This window comes from Rutilus rutilus (genome assembly GCF_951802725.1).
Source record: "Rutilus rutilus genome assembly, chromosome: 8".
Taxonomy (NCBI): domain Eukaryota; kingdom Metazoa; phylum Chordata; class Actinopteri; order Cypriniformes; family Leuciscidae; genus Rutilus; species Rutilus rutilus.
In genome coordinates, this window is record NC_140222.1 from 19,058,959 (window position 1) to 19,077,144 (window position 18,186).

An 18,186-nucleotide genomic window follows, 5' to 3' on the forward strand; every position below is an offset into this window, starting at 1 on the left:
AATTACTTTTCAGTGACCCTGAAAGATACACTTTTCTTAGAATAAATGAATAATCAAAGAGTTCGTTGGAACTGATTAACTGATTGTAATATTAATTTGGCTTACCTCAAAGTTAATCTAATTAACTGACCCAAATATTAATAATTAATCATAATTGGTAATTATGGATTATTATTAATATTTCCCCTTTGAGCTAATATTGTTGCATCACCAAAACAACAAACAAAAGAGGAAACGTACTTTTGGAAGGAGAACTAAATGACCTACACAGATAAAAGAAAATAAATAAACAACATGTGCTTCCCTCCACTCCCTCACTAACCAAAAACAGAGATTAATGTATTACAAAAGAAAAAGGTGACTTATATAACGTCGCCGTCGGGCGGAATCCTTGTATCTCCAAAACCATTATTTTTCAGGAAATGAAAAAAAAACTGCATATTTTTTGAGTTATATAGCCTGGTTGTCTCTGTGTAGTCTTGCTAATTATTCAATCTCATATGCCATGTAGTTGCCAGGAGATGAAAAATAATTAAAGTGAAATGAAAATATTTGGTGCTGAACGTGACGGAGCTGAGCTCCACCAGGGTGTGTTGTGGACCTGTGGACCTGGCCTAATTTAACCGCTGATTACAGTGTAATTATACCTTTATTACAGTGTAATATATTTATTACAGTATAATAATAAATGTGTAATAACACCTTTATTACAGTGAAATTATATATTTATTACATTGCGATAATACATTGTGCAATTATACCTTTATTACAATGTAATAATAAATGTGTAATTATACATTTATTACAGTGTAATACATTGTGTAATTATACCTTTATTGCAATGTAATAATAAATGTGTAATTATACCTTTTTTACAGTGTAATAATAAACACTTAATTAAACCTTTATTACAATGTAATACATTGTGTAATTATACCTTTTTACAGTGTAATACATTGTGTAATTATACCTTTATTAATTATACCTTTATTATTGTGTAATTATACTTTTATTACAGTGTAATAATACATTGTGACACAGCTACTGACTCTCGCCACAGATTGCGACATGTCGTATTTCAGTCGGTAAACTACATTTGAAATGGAGAAGCGCGCGCGCCTTCACACAGAGCGAAGCCGGATTAACATTTTCATGGATTAATAACTTAAATTCTGATCTGTACCTCATTCAAAACTATTATTTACTGAAAGAGATTACTGTGACTGCAACACATCGTCGTGTGAACGACTTTTGGTACCGGTTTTGACATTTTCACAATAAATAAATTAATGTGATTACACGTATGTTGTTTTTCTTCATAATTGTAGCCTATGTAGTTTTAAGAAATTGTTATGGGTAGGTTTAGGGGTAGGAGTAGGATTAGCTGCTAAACAAATCTTTTAATGCTATATTGTTAATAAAATTTCCATTTCCCTACACATCTCTGTACGTTTTATCCTTTTTATATTCAGTATAAAATGGGAAACGTTATGTTTAGGTTGGGAGTAGGGTTAAGGGATCTTCCATTTATCTATAAAACGGTAAAAGGTCAATTATACAGATATCTTAATGATATGAAAGATTTGTAAATATTTAACGTTTTGTAGCTGTAAAAACGTAATAATGTTACGTTTAATTGTTGCAGATGATAGCAAATAGTAATTGAAACGATGTTAAATCAACATCCCGCTGTCAAAGATAAAGTCATTGAATCAACGTCGAACTCTGATGTTGATTCTTCATCATGTTGCACCCTCTATTATCATTGAAACAACGTTTAAATCATACCTAGAGATCAAGAGAATTTCAATGGTATTTCGATTACAATGGATATTGAAACAATGTTGAAATCCCAGCATATCAACAAAACTTCAATGGTGTTTTAGTATACCACAGGTTTAATCTGAAGGTCTGTAATTTTAATAACATTATTATTAGGCTATAATCCTGCTTTATCGACAGCCAGGATGGGCTAGCAAAATATAGAAAATAGAAACTATACCTTTAGGCTATGACCTAGACTAGCACAAATGACACCCCACGCATTCTTTAAAAATTAAACAATCATTTATTGTATTATTCTTTTTTTTTTCTTTTAACGTGCTAACTCCTCCTGCGTCTGTCTTCCAGCTCCTCCCGCTCGGTCTGGGGCGTAGCGCAGCCACTTCAGAACTAATTGTTAACTCAACAAATTAAATATAAATAACTGGATACTTATAACTAATTAAATAGTAAATGTATTGATTAGAGTTACCATAGACAAAAGATTTTTCTGGTTGAATAAATTTCACATTAATTTCTGCTTAAATACTGGGTGCATGGAGGAATATGCATAAATCTCACCGCAAAAACAGGCTAATAATAAGGCTATGTCTTTAAAATTAACGAGGCATTTTAATTGTTTCTAAATGAAGTATGTGGGGCTAAGCCCCCCCTTGACACCAGGCCTGGTTGTCAGGCGCTGTATAATAACAGTTATATACTTCCCCGCGCTCAGAAAAGGTGCAGAAGATCATCAAAAATCGTGATATTGCATAAGCACTAGTATAAAACGACTGTTATCATTTCTGAAAACAAACACAATGGAGTTACAAAACTGTATCGCGCGCATATCGCAGCCCTGCTCGAGGATTATTTAAATTTGGATTTGTAGGCTATTACGACGAGATGCAGCTAGGCCTAGGTCTAATCGGCATTTCCAGTTAACGTTACAACTCGAGACAGTTCTGCATTGGATAAAGTAAAGGTAAACCATTATGTCTTTTGTGTAATTCTGGTCCGCTGTGGTCACTGCTGTGGGTAGCGCTAGTGTAACATTTGTTGTGGGTGTTCTCGGGGCTTAAATCTAAATATAAACTTTATGTAAATATAAATAAAACCCTCGGACACGGACGAGCTCTTTCCTTTCTTTACTTTCCACTTTTTTTTTCCTCTCTCCTCCTCCTCCACTTCCCTCTCAGTATTTCCGCATCATAATAAAAGTCCTCACAACAACATTGACTTTAACAGAAATATATACTGCTGAATTAACATTGAAATAATCAAATATAACAGCAGCATTAATCTTTTAATATAATGTGCTAGACTTTTAACTCTTACACTACTTCCCCCTTATGAAAAGAAACGTCCTCGTTTCCTGATACCAAAAAAAAAAAAAAAATACATCTGTAACAAAATATGCTTTCCTTACATTGGTACTTCAAAACAAAACACTTTGGGGGGTACAAGATTTTCAGAAAACAGGAATAAATCAAACATAATACAAATAACACTTTTTGAATGTGTCAGTTTTTCTGAACTTAGTTGCCATTACTCCAATCTTTCAACTATACATTAAACAATCCTGTACTCAAGAATTTTAGTTGAATATGAACAAAAATATGTGGAGATGGATATTAAAGTCATTACACATCCCTATACCGTAATGGAGGACGCACAGAACGTCCTGACCTTGTTCTCATGACACTTGCTGGCTGTTCTGTAGAAAGTTCTACATGGGATTCAGTTCCAGAACGCTCAGAAATTTCAACCTGAGGCTGAACAGGAGGTAATGTATCATCCCGCCTTTGAATCTGCTGAGTTGGCCTTACAGGCTCATGAAAAACATAAGGTCTGGAGCCTGAGAGTGCCGTAAGTGGGGGGCGTCCCATATAAGGGGATGTCATAACTGGACATGGATCAGGTGACCACACGGAGCGATAAGGTTTAAGCCGATTATAGTGAATAACTTTAGGCTTTGACCTAGAATCAAGCAGATCTTTCACTTTATATGTCACTCCAATGTCACCGGTCGGTGAGTCCAACCTGCTCAAAACTTGGTATGGACCAGTCCATTTCGGAGAGAGTTTGTGTCTTGACATAGCTGGAAGATCAACCCATACAAGATCCTGAGGTTGATAAGCCACATGTCGGAGATGGCGATCGTAGTAATGCTTTTGCTGTGCTCCCGCTGTCTGGATATTATCTGCCACGGTAGTAAAAGCAGAGCGTAGCCGTCCCAGCAAAGAGTGTACATATTCAGCCGGGGCTCCGGGTGTAGCCCTGGAAGATGCTGAGGGTACACCAAGAAGAAAGTCAGCAGGTAGGCGAGCTTCTCTCCCATGTGCTAAGAAGAAAGGTGTATGTTTAGTTGAGGAATGAACACTAGTATTGTAGGCAAATTCAACCTGTTTTAAGTGGTCATCCCATTCCCCACCTTTGGTATACAGATATTTTGCAAGCTGATCTTTTATGGACCTATTGGCACGTTCTACCATACCGTCTGACATGGCGTGATATGGAGATGTCCGTGTTTTATGAATCCCAAGCAGGGAACATAGTTATTTCACCAAATCAGAATCAAACTGTCGGCCTGGCCTTGATCAGTGTGCAAACTCTGGGGCACACCATGTTGGCTCACATAGTCTTCAAACAAGCACTTGGCGACAGTCGTTGCACGTTGATCAGTAACTGCATAGAGATTGAGATATTTGGTGAAGTAATCCATTACAACCAGAACATACCGATTTCCTTTCTGTGTAAGGGGCAACTCCGTTAGATCAGCAGCAACTTTTTCAAAAGGCATGCTTGTGACTATGTTTTGCATTGGGGCCTGCTGATGAGGTGTTTGTGGTCTCCTTCATTCACAAGCTTGACATTGGGCGCACCATAGAGTAATGTCCCTAGACATATGGGGCCAGTAGCATCTCACTAGAGCACGTTGCAATGTCTTTTGTGCACTGAAATGTCCGGTGAGTGAATGACCATGTAAAGTCTCAAACACGTTACGCTGCAATGCAGTTGGAACTACAACCTGCAGAATCTGTTCACCTGGCGGAGGTCTGACTCTTCGACAAAGGACATGATCTACAAAGGTAAGTCTTGCAAAGTCTTTCCAGAAATGTCTCAGTCCATTAGCAGCACCTTTGAGCGTTGTGTATGGGGGTCTTTTCTGCGTTAACACCCATTCACCGACAATGCTTAAAACAGGGTCAGCCTTCTGAGCCTGTAGCATATCGCCATTATGCATACCCAGGCATGTAACGCTGGAAAAGGCAGAAACCATAGAATTTGAAGACTCAAACCCAGAACTCGCAAAAGAAGAAACAGGTTGTGCAGAAGTAGGATGTGATTCGTCCACCTCAGTCTGCGTCGACGAAGAAACAAAATGGACAGGCTTGATCTCCAAGTCATTGGAAATGTTGTTCTCCCTTTCAGGTCGGCGAGACATGGCATCAGCATTGGCGTGTTTGTGACCATGTCTGTGCTCAATGGTCCAGTCATAGAGGTCGATCTCCAGAGCCCATCTTGCTCTACGTCCCGTTGGATCACCATCCAAAACCATCCTTCTCAGACTAAGCAAGGGCTTGTGGTCAGTAATGATTCGAAAAGAATGACCCATGAGATACTGACGGAAGTGACGAATGGACCAAACAATAGCCCACAACTCCCTGTCGTATGTAGACCATCGTTTCTCAGTAGGTGTCAAGATGTGACTGCCATAAGCGATGACACTTTCTTTGTCGTCAGCGTTCATCTGGGACAGAACACTTCCGATAGCTGTGTTTGAAGCGTCTGTGAAGAGCAAAAACTCCTTTGAAAAGTCTGGGTAGGAAAGAATTGGAGCATTGGTAAGTGCATGTCGCAACGAATTGAAAGCTTCTTGTTCTAACTCAGTCCAAACAAACAACTTTGCTTTCTGAGTTAGAGCATGCAGTGGCTGTGACATTTGAGCAAAACAGCGAATGAAACGCCTGTAATATGAGCACAGGCCTAAGAAGGCTCGAACTTCTGTAGGATTTCCGGGAGTAGGCCATTCCTTAACCTTCTGAATGTTTTTAACATCAGGCTGAAGACCGGCAGAAGACACAATATGGCCCAGAAATGTCACTTGCTGTTGAGCAAAAGAACATTTAGATGGTTTCAGCTTCAAGTTTGCTGCTTTCAAACGCTCAAAAACCTCTCTCAAATGTTGAATATGCTCTGCAAAATTCTTGCTGTAGACGATGATATCGTCTAAATACACAAGACATGTTTTCCAGGACAGACCCTGCAACACTAGCTGCATCAAATGTTGAAAAGTGGGCGGAGCATTGACAAGACCCATTGGCATTACTGTAAACTGATATAAAGAACGACCAGTAGTGAAAGCTGTTTTTGGTTTGTCTGTCTCCTCAAGCTGCACTTGCCAATATCCGGATGAAAGATCCATGGTACTGAATATAGAGGAACCTTTAAGCGCATCCAAGGTGTCATCTGTTCTGGGTAAAGGATGGGCGTCTTTAATGGTGACAGAATTAAGGCCTCTATAATCGACACAAAAGCGCCAGGTGCCATCTTTTTTTCGTACCATGACGACGGGTGCAGCCCAAGGGCTATGACTGACTTCCACAATACCCTTTGCCAACATGTCATCCACCTGTGACTGAATCAACTCTTGCATCGGAGGAGAAGTACGATAGGCACGTTTTTTAATGGGAACTGCATTGTCGGTATTGATTTTGTGTTTGACAATATTTGTACTACCAAAATCTGTAGGGTTCTTACTAAACAAATCACAATACTCATGCAAAAGTGAGTGCAGTTCGTTCACCTGAGGGTCAGAAAGATTCCCACTCTGAATCTCAAATGGAGGAGGTGCCTGTGTAGAAGGAGTGGACACATTACATACAGAATCTTGAGTGCATACAGAGTGTTGAACGACGTCATCTTGGTTAATTGGAGTGAATTCCCCCAGCTGCATACCTGATTGCAGTACAAAAGGGCTATTTGTTGGATTCAGGACTCGCACTACAGTTTGACCATTTTTAGCTACTGTAAGGGTGCGTGCAACTGCAATACCATCCAACTTAGATAGATATGGCTCAAGCAACCCACTGTAACCATCTGCTAAACCTGCATTAACAGCAAACGGTATAAGCTGAGCTGTACAATGCATCTCACACTGGGGAGGAACGGTAGTAGTCACAGTAATTTGAGCTGTGCAATGTGCAGGGGCAAGCTGAGATGTGCTTAACAATTGTAAAGTCTGATCATAAAGACAACATAACCCCTTTCCAACATGCAAGATTACCTCGTGCTTCTGGAGAAAATCCCAACCAAGTATGATACCCTGATTCACATTTCTGATGACCTGCATGTCATGCTGTAATGTCAGTGCACCTAATTTCAGGTTAACAGTCACAGTTCCCAGAGTATCTAGATTCTGACCCGTTACAGACTTTGACAGGATAAAATTACCCTTTAGTGGTCTTTTGCACAATGAAGGAAGTGCCATACGGGTAGTTTCATTAATAAATGAAATACTAGAACCAGTGTCTATCATGATGTGCATGTCAGTACCTTCAACAATGCCATTGATGTGTGCTGTACAAATGTCCTTCACCTTTGTAGCAGGGCAGTGTTCAGTCTCTGGATGGCTGGTGTCTGTAGTCATCATCTGTACAGTGTCGTGTGGGGCTGGTAATGAAACAGCTGATGTGTGCCCCGTCGCATCAGCTAGTGGAAGTTTCCCTGATGATGGCTGTGATGATCTGGGTAGACATCATGTGGACCACTCTGAAGATCCAGGCTTGGATGCTGAGGTCTGTAATGATGGCCTTTGTAGTCCTCAAAGGTGACACGTTTGTGCTGAGGGCTTGGACTGCGTCGTTGAAATGACGAGCGGTTGTAAGACATGGTGTCACTCCGTTGTCCCCGTCTGTCGTCCTCGTAGTAGTCGGGGCAGGCTGTAGTGGAGTATTTTGGAGAATAGCCATCCTTGAACCTCTCCCTACGGTGAGGCGAAAACTCCACTCTGACATTATGCTGGTATGTGTCGTCACGTCGTCTGCCAAAGTCTCTGCGACGGCTGGGAGATCTTCTGTAGCTGTCAGGTGAAGGAGAACGAGCATCTGAACGTCTGGTTGGTGAATGTCCATACGGCGCATTCCATGCCATAGAATACCTTGTTGGACTGTGCCGATGTGGTGATGGGGTTTGGCGTGATCGGCTGCGTTCATCATGCAACTGCAGTTTCAGTGCTGAAACATCCTTACTTAAGTCTTTAACTGTGTTAGTTAGATCAATAACCGCTTGCTTCAGAAAAGTGTCAGTGTCAGAAATAACATTCACTGTCTGTGCTGCCGAATCGCCTCTCACTGCAGTTGGAAACGGCTGCACCAATCTGGCGGCCTGGCGTGCCCGCTCAGCTTGAGTAGCGACTTGGAAGGCCTCTTTGAACGTTTTCACGCCCCTTTCATGACATTTAATCTGGAGTTCTTGATCTAAACCAGCCAGAAATCGTGACAGTTTCATGTATTCAGAAGCATTCTGCTCAAAATCTGGAAAAGCTTCTTTGACCAGTCTACATATGTCTGCTGCATACACTTCCATTGGTTCATTAGGTAATTTGTGACGTGAATTTGGAAATGTTTGAAAAGATGCAATTACATCCTTCCATCCTTGTGCTTCCTCGTCTGACATCACTGAAGTTTATTCGCGGCACATTAACGTTCACAGCGTCTCGCTGAAATCACAGTAACGTTAGTAATGTAACTTACAGACTGCGTTCGGCCGGAATGTACCGTTAGGCGGAAAGAGAAGTAGCCTAATAACAAAAAGAAACTCGAATATCCGACGAAAAACACCGCTGCCACCAGTGTAACATTTGTTGTGGGTGTTCTCGGGGCTTAAATCTAAATATAAACTTTATGTAAATATAAATAAAACCCTCGGACACGGACGAGCTCTTTCCTTTCTTTACTTTCCACTTTTTTTTTTCCTCTCTCCTCCTCCTCCACTTCCCTCTCAGTATTTCCGCATCATAATAAAAGTCCTCACAACAACATTGACTTTAACAGAAATATATACTGCTGAATTAACATTGAAATAATCAAATATAACAGCAGCATTAATCTTTTAATATAATGTGCTAGACTTTTAACTCTTACACTAGATAGAGCACCATAGCGTTGGTTCCGCTAGCAATGGGTACAGACATGTATTTTGAGCTACACTCTAAAAACTCCTGGGTCAAAAATAACCCATAATGGGTTATTTTTGACCCAACTCCTGGGTTAAAAAGGGACCAACTAATTTATGGGTTATTTCAACTCAGAAAATTGGGTTATGCTTTTTGACCCAAATTCTGGGTTAAATACCTGACCCAGATGTTGGGTTTAAAAAACCCAACATCTGGGTAGAAAAAACCCAAAAATTAGTTGATCCTTTTTTAACCCAGGAGTTGGGTCAAAAATAACCTAACTTAACCTCACTATCCCAGTATGCCTTATTTCAGAAAATAAAACTTTGTTTTACATTATATTACACACTTCAAGCACTTTTACATTTTTATTGCATTAAATTAAAATCTATATGAAAAAACACACACTTGGACATGTTTATTTTCCTATTTATTTTAGGTCACACTGTAATAACAATATTAGAAATAAAAAATAGAAAAATAAACAACAATTCTCAGAAGAGCCTCAGGAATTTAAGCCTGGGGCCAACTTTGGGGACAAGATTTTTGATAGTGTCCTCATCAAAGAGAAGAAATGCCTCCTCATCTATGTCTTCATCTGAAAGACAGAAAACAAGACAACATGAGTATATTTAATAAGTTGACAATTGTGAACCACTCACCAGACACTCTTTCATTATCAAGCTAACAAATAATCACTTTTAAGGGAATGCAGTGGCTTTTTTTTTTTTTTTTTTAGTGGCCCAAATTGCTAGTTAACTAATGTGGTTCTTTTGCAGCATTAACGTTACCCATTTTGTGTGAATGACATCTTTTCTTTCATTAAAAAGTGTAATGACATTAATGCAAAGGTGAATATCTTGCCCATTCTTATGCATAACAGCTTAAAGACAAGGCACAACAAAATCTTGCACTGACACATTTAAGTCTTATTAAAAAAATGTAGGTATAGAGAGATGATATAAGGGCAATAAGAGTAAAATGCTCACCTCTAAAATTCTCTCTCAGCTCAGACAGCTGCCACTCAGTTAGCTTATCAGCGACAAAACTGTCCATTCAAGATGACCTGGAGAAAACATAGCAATATAGAGGTTAGCAACAATTTGAAGACTTGACCCGCTTCTTTAACTCTCACTACTTCAGCCAGTAGAGCACTGTATAATATGATAAGCACGGCGCAGCTGGAAAACATAACTCAACTATTGTGTTGCCTCGTTGCTCTGTAGCCGCGGCTATGGGGTTTGCACACCAGACGAGAAGCGTCGCGTCGCATCTAGGACAACTCGAGGTATTGCTCACCGGACGTGCAGTCTCTCAAGGGGCTCACACACCGGACGCGAAGCGCAGTGCCACGTCTTTAAAATTCGAACACATTATTCTCTATGAGTGTACACACACCGGCGGCGCCATCCGGCGTCTGTCCGCGTCCGCGACACCCATAGATATATACATATATAGTGTATATGCGCGACACCCAGCAACGGCTCAGGACCGTGTTCAAAATCGCGTCCGGTGTGTGATAACGTTACCTCGAGTTGTCCTAGATGTTGTCGTGATAGCCGCGGCTACATGCCAACCACAGAATTACCACGGCTAACGCTAGTCTCAACGTATTTTTTTTTAGCAAATGGTGATAAACTAGCAACAGGGACATGGACACAGAAAAGTTTACATTACATCAACACTGAAAATACTCTCTTACCTTGAATATTGATGAAGTTGCACCGATGAAGCACAGGCCAAAACGGATCGAGCGCGAAAGCGACGGTTATTTCAAACGACTGTTGTGAGAAAATTCCAGAAAAACTGCGGGCGAGAGAGAGAGAGAAAGCCAACCCTATAACCCAGAACATGGGTTACTCTTTGAAAAATAACCCAGAATCCCAAACAACCCATGAATTGGGTCAAAATTTTAGCCCTATAACCCAGAAAATGGTTACTCTCTGAAAAAATAACCCATAATTTTAACCCAACACAAATAACCCAGAAAATGGGTTGAAGAAATAACCCAGGAGTTTTTAGAGTGTAGCTGTCACAAAAATAGACTGGACCAGTGAGGTTTTGCTAATTTTATAACCTAGTAGAGAACCACAAAGTAGCCTACTTTTGGCAGATTTTGACACATTGGTAAAACAAAAATCTATTTCAGTGACTGCAGCACTGCGTCGGCTACTACATTAACCATCATGTTAACGATCAACCTAACAGTATTTGATTTGGTACAATTCATTCATATCGAACATTAAGCAAGCTTACCTGTACGCTTGTGCCAAGGTCCAGAAATGAGCTGTGTCCGGTGCAGTGCGTTGGTGTTGATCTCCCGGTCAACCAAAAATCGATGGATTTTCAATCATATTTCCCGGTCAACTATATATCGATGCATTTTCAATCATATTTCCCAGTCAACTATATGCCGATGACTCTTCAACAACAGCGTCGTTTCCCGGTCAACTATAAAACTTTTCAACACATTCAGCGATCGCCCGGTAAACCAAATATCAATGCTTAATCAATCATAAAGATAACTATAGATCAATGTTGTTCCAATATTGTTGCCATCAACATTAATAACATCAGGTTTTCATCGATATGGTAATGGTGATTCAACATTTATTTTGCATTGAAATTTCAATATCAACCATAATGATGATTCAGATGGAAAAACAATGCTTATTCAATGTTGGCTTGCTGTCTGGGGAGGGACTGATGTTTATGTGAACGAGCACCTGACGAAAAAAAATGCAGATATAGCCAGAAGGGCACGCTTCCTAAGGAAGCAGAGGAAAATCCAGTCAACCTGGACAACTAACTGCAAGGTGTTCATTAAACTTAACAGGTCACCTGAGGAAGCAAGAGTACTGTCTGTTAGATTCATTGAGAAGTTGGACAAGTACCAGTGAATCATGAACATGTAACTTAGAAAGGGGGGTAATTTGTATCAATGTGTGTGACTGATTTGAATTATAATGGCTATGGACTCTTTTGAAGAGCTTGACTATTTAAACTTAACAACAGCTGGATATGAGAGTAACAATGATGAGAGTGAAGGTTGGAACTTAAAAACTTTCAAATTCACTGATCATAATCTACATGGTTTTGAACAAGATCTTGACCCTGAAAACAATTTTCTTAACAACATAAACAACAACTGTTGTTATTACTCTGATGATCAATTCAACATGAACATAAAATCTGATTGTGGCGAGGGGGGCGTGGTTTTGCAGAGTCTGTAGCGGGAGAGAGAGAACGGAGCAGAGCGGAGCGTAAGTAGGTCAAGTGCAGATGATGAACATCTGTGTCTGATTTCAGTAATTGGCGTGGAGAGACCGGATATAAGCCGGAGAGTGACAGAGAGAGAGAGAGAGAGAGAGAGAGAGAGAGAGAGAGAGAGAGAGAGAGAGAGAGAGAGAGAGAGAGAGAGAGAGAGAGACGAGCTGGGACCTCGTTGTGTGCTGCTGGGAGCTGAGAAAATCACCAAGAGAATTCTGAGTTATTGTGTTTGTTGTTGCTGTGCATGTGCACGGTGAACGCGCTTTGTGCGCACCTTTTGTTTATTTATAAAGAAACGTGAATAAACGAGAGTCCCAGCTCAAGCCGACCCCTGTCTTCTTCCTTCCTTATCAATATTGAACTGAACCTCATCACACTGATTATGGATTGTCATCTGAAAGCAGCACACTTATTGTTCTTCTTAAGTTTTCTTATTATTATTAAGTGTGCTTGCTGAAAGCAGCACACTTATTGTTCTTCTTAAGTTTTCTTCTTCTTCTTCTTCTTATTATTCCCGGGAGAAAAATTTTGGCCAGCTCCTGCGCCTAGGCCCTTTGAGACAGAGACACCGTTCCAACTTTAAAACGTACGGTCAGTACCGGTGTAAGTTGCTCGCGAAGATGACATCACGAGTCCATGTCGTTTGTCCGCCATAGTGGATTGAACAGAAAGTGAAACTAAAGTTTCACAGGTCACAAATTTGGTCCGAACTTCACGAAACTTGACGTACATGATCCTTGGACCAAGCCTCACAAAAGTTACTAGAAGGATTTTCTGAAGCGTTTGCCCGTCACAGCCAAACGAAATCGGCGGTGTAGTCGCCAAAACAGGAAGTAGTTCATATTTCAGGAACGCTGTCATGTATCGAAACCAAACTTTGTACATTAACTCGAGACTCCAATGTGAGGCTGCGCATAACAATAGAAAACAAGGAGAAACGCGCAGTCACATGCTCAAACAATCAACAACGTCGCTCTAGAGGTGCGTTCCATTTGACCGTAAGTGGACTGCTAAGTGGACTTCACAGGGTTTTCCGCCATCTTAAGTGAGATTCCAATCTGAAGGGAGCGAACATGTTCAGTTCGAAGGGCACTGCGCACGGCATGGGGAATAAGGGAACATTGATACATCACTTCACAGGAAGTGGAGAGCGATGATCACCCAACTGTCATTTCGCGCACCACGTCATCACCAGTCAGAACGGTCATAACTAACGATGGAGGAGTTTACTTATGCAAGTATTCATACATTTCGCCATTGTTATACAAATGACAGTATTTTTAACTAGCCTGGCTAACGTCAGCCACTTTCTCTTTGAGACGTGGTCTGGGAACCACATGTACATTTTCTCGTATTTGAGGCATGGTTTACGAATGCCCAGAGCCGTTTATTGGGTGCTATCCAGCTAACACAGTACGTTGTGACGACGTCGTCAGTTAGTCGTCATTTGGTCAGCGTGACATTACTTCATGACAACGTTGTGAGGACGTCGTGGTAAAGTTCCATTTTAAAACATTTGCAATAGCCTAATAAACAACGTATCATTACCGATAACTGATCATGCTTTGAAATTTGGTAAAAAAACGTTGGTGCTCATGGCTATAAGCTAACATTAGCGCATTTCACCTCGTCATAATTTACATATAGTTGACATCTGACATTCATAGTAACAAATAAAATATAAAAATGAAAGATATGATTCATGGTTACTCACATAGAGCGCAGCTGCAGTTTTTTCATTTCGTTCACCAACTGCCGATCAACCGTCCGTTCTTTATTTGTTTAATGGCGGATTGCGAACCAACATCATAGGTGCATGCCGCCACCTACTGTTATGAAGTGTGAAGAGAACTGGTTTTCTCACGTAATCCCTATATCCTATTTTTTAATCCACTTATCCTAATAAAATCACTATTGCATTTATTTGTTTCCTGCATTTGAGCCATTTAGTAAATACAATTACATTTGTTAATTTTACAATTTGCATTTTTCAATGTATTTATTAAGATTACTTTAATTAATTATTATTTATGGATTTATAGTATATTTATAGTTACATGATTAATATACCGGTAATTAAACCATCATATTTTAAATAAATTATATTGACCAGCTGAATCTAACACTTGTAAAAGACAAATGTAAAAGTCAAAAAAAAAAAAAAGTGCAATTAATTGTATAAAACTGAAATATACTTTTCATTTTGCAGCAGCAGGAGCAGAGAAAAGGTGTGCAGCAGCATGATGACGATGATGATGATGACGATGAAACACTCCTACTTTTTGAAAACGAATAAGACTTTTTGATTCAGTAGAATTTGTTTTCATTTTATTTCCAAGATCTAATTAATTAAAATAAATGCCAAATTGTCACTTCTCAATAATTTTGTTAACTTTTAAAATATATATATGGTAAAAATTCTATGTTCATTATTTATTATCTGGGAGATGTCATTAACAAACTGTTGATTAATAAATTATATAAATGTTTTCTAGTTGATTGATTCTTGAGGCACACGTGTGTGACACATTGATCCATACGGTGCACACACACAATAGTACAGGTAACACACTGAATAAATGATGTTTTATTAACAAAGTTCGGGAGGAGCACGTTCAATCAATCAATCAATCAATCAATCAATCAATTAATCAATCAATCAATCAATCAATCAATCAATCAACTCATCAAACAATTACCATGTCTACCCTATCAGCATGAGAGGGAGCATATATATATTCACTCTGTCAACTCACCTAACTTCCTTGACAGTTTCAGCATCCCTCCACCACCCCGACTCCTCACTCTTGGCTTGTTCTTTCACAGCCAGGAATACGGGGAGTACTCTGGGTTCGGGCCAAATACCGAGCCCGGAGCCCTCTCCTCGGACAGCACGCCAAATACGCATTTATTCTATCTGACTTATTTGTAAGTGTGAACTCGTGAAATGCTGATTAAATGTAGGCCTATGCAGTGTATTTTGGTCGTTGCTACTACTAATATGGTCCTTTGATGTTACGTCCCTGCAACATACCAGTTTGGTCACTGAGACGTCCTCATCACGTTCTTGTGACGTACCACATAACGTCGTCACGACGAATACAGGAATCACAAAGTTACTTTGCTGGAACGTCATGTGGCACGTCGCTACGACTAATATGGTCCTTTGATGTTACGTCCTCGCAACATACCAGTTTGGTCATTGAGACGTCCTCATCACGTTCTTGTGACGTACCACATAACGTCGCCACGACGAATATGGTCTGGTCCGGTTACGTCTTCACAACGTAACTGTGTTAGCTGGGTACAAATATCTATCAAATGCGCCTGTACGTAGCTCATAGCCAATCGTTTCAATTATACCAGATGACGTATGTAGAGCGACAGTTATTCAACGAAGAAGACGACGATGGGTCAGAGATTTATGTGTACACCAGAGTCCTGCACGGGTCCGATTTTGTAAATCCGCCCGTACCCGCAGTGCTTAAAACAGCACCCGACCCGTTTCCCTACAGCAGCACTAATTAAAATCTGCACCCAACCTGCTTAAAATAGAACCGACACCCGACCCGCACCCGAAATAAAATCAGTTTAGACTATCACATTATAGACACACTTACAAAAATGTTTATTGCTAGGTCATACAGAAGTTATTACACGACAATTATGTAGCGACTGAGACAAATCAGACACAATTATTTGCCATATGCACACACAAATCTTTAAAAACTTCCATCCGAGAGCAGGGTCCCAACCCCCCAGGCAGGGCGAAAGGGGCCTGGTTGCCATGGCCGCGATCAGATAGGATGTTTTATGACTCTCAGGAATGCTAACAATAACTAACTCTGCCACAGATATCAGAACAAACTCTCCTGCATTCATTTATTGATGAACTGACTGACATGAAATGAACAGGCATTCCAGAACATTTTGAGAATGATTTACTGTTGTGTGTTTTGTCTTTTAATAATTCTGTTGATTTGTATTATTTTAATTTAATACTGTGAAGCTGCTTTGATACAATCTGTATTGTGAAAAGCGCTATACAAATATACTTGACTTGACTTGACTTGATACTATGATCTCTTTGATACTATGTAGTTATTACAGGACCAACTGTCTATGTAACCCCACTTATACCATGTTTGGTCTCGATAAATTGGTACTTTGAAGATCGAAATGATTGTGTACATGATATGCCAATAGCTGTGCAACACATTAGAATTACTAAGAATCTTCCTTAGTAGTGTCATTAAACAACAATCCAGCATGCCAGTCCGAGTGAGCACGCTTAAGACAAAGGCTTGTAAATCCTGGTGACAGTGTACCAAACCCAGAGAGGGGTGGCCATTCTCAGGCTTTATTAGAGACTGACCACAGTGACCGCCCTCTCTTCTCAACGCTTCTCATCTGACAACAAAGCAGCTTCTGCTGTTACTGGGGGAGGGACTGGACCCCTTCCCCCCCACTTGGGCCCAGCTCCCTGGGCCCAAACAGGCCTGAGCAATGCCTGCCATGCTTTCATACTCCAAAAAGGGAGTCAGACTTTTCTTCAATCTAGAAAACAACTGCAACTTTACCATCACTGACTCAACGATCCACTCCTGGTCTTCAAACCAGGACAGCAGGCTTCGACTCACAACAGCCATGTGCTCGAAGCTACCATGCTTTTCTTCAAAGTCATAGACCCATCAACGAATCCAATCTTCATCCACTTCAAGAATTTTCCACGATTGCAACTGCCATGCAAGTATTCTTTGATGAGATTGCTATGAAATAAGCTGATGGTTCTTTCATTTCTTTCCATACTGAAATAGATCGTATTCCATAGTTCTATTTCCTGTTTCCGGTTCCACATAACTCACCCCTTTACCTATGCATGTATGTATGGATGTATGAATGTATTTATGTTTGTTTAGTGTTAGTTATGTTTGTGATTTAGTTAATAAAACTTGTGCACAATTATGAATTTGGTTTCTGATCCTCTGTTTGCATACAAAGTCCCTTTTACGATTTTGATCTTGCTACATGCTAATTGCTGTACATAAGGAATAATTATTTTTCAGCGACCATGAACAATACATTTTCCTTAGAATAAATAAATAATCAAAGAGTTTGTTGGAACTGATTAATTGATTGTAATATTAATTTGGCTTACCTCAAAGTTAATCTAATTAACTGACCCAAATATTAATAATTAATCATAATTAGTAATTATGGATTATTATTAATATTTCCCCTTTGAGCTAATATTATTACAATTAACACAAGGACAACTTCAGCCGAAGCTGTCAAAAGGCCGGTACATGAAGAACATGGCTAACGTTACCACAAAACTGAGTGCCTTATAACATTTTACCAATCGAACAGACGCGGCTACAACACTATATGCCACGCAATTTCGTCTAGCCTACATCTGACCATTTTGGGTTCAAACACGCCCTGCACACCACACATAAGTTACTTAACAGTGTTAAATATGAAAAATACCGTTCGATAGAACTGCTTTGTTACCACAGTTTCTGCGTGCTTCCTCAGGGATGAAGTTCCACATTTGCGGCTATCCAACACGAAAATGTTTGCAGCAAAGTCTTTCACAATATTTTCTTCAGATAACTCCAAATTTCTCCCACACACTGGACTTTTGATGACATATTGTCGACAACTTTACAATCTCCTCTAGCTATTCTTTTCTTCAACTCCTCAGCATCCATCTCGACAACTGCAAGCAGATTGCGCACGCGCGGTTATGATGAATTTTTAAAAGTGAAAGTAGCCTAGGTAACGTTATACACTCACCTAAAGGATTATTAGGAACACCTGATCAATTTCTCATTAATGCAATTATCTAATCAACCAATCATATGGCAGTTGCTTCAATGCATTTAGGGGTGTGGTCCTGGTCAAGACAATCTCCTGAACTCCAAACTGAATGTCAGAATGGGACAGAAAGGTAATTTAAGCAATTTTGAACG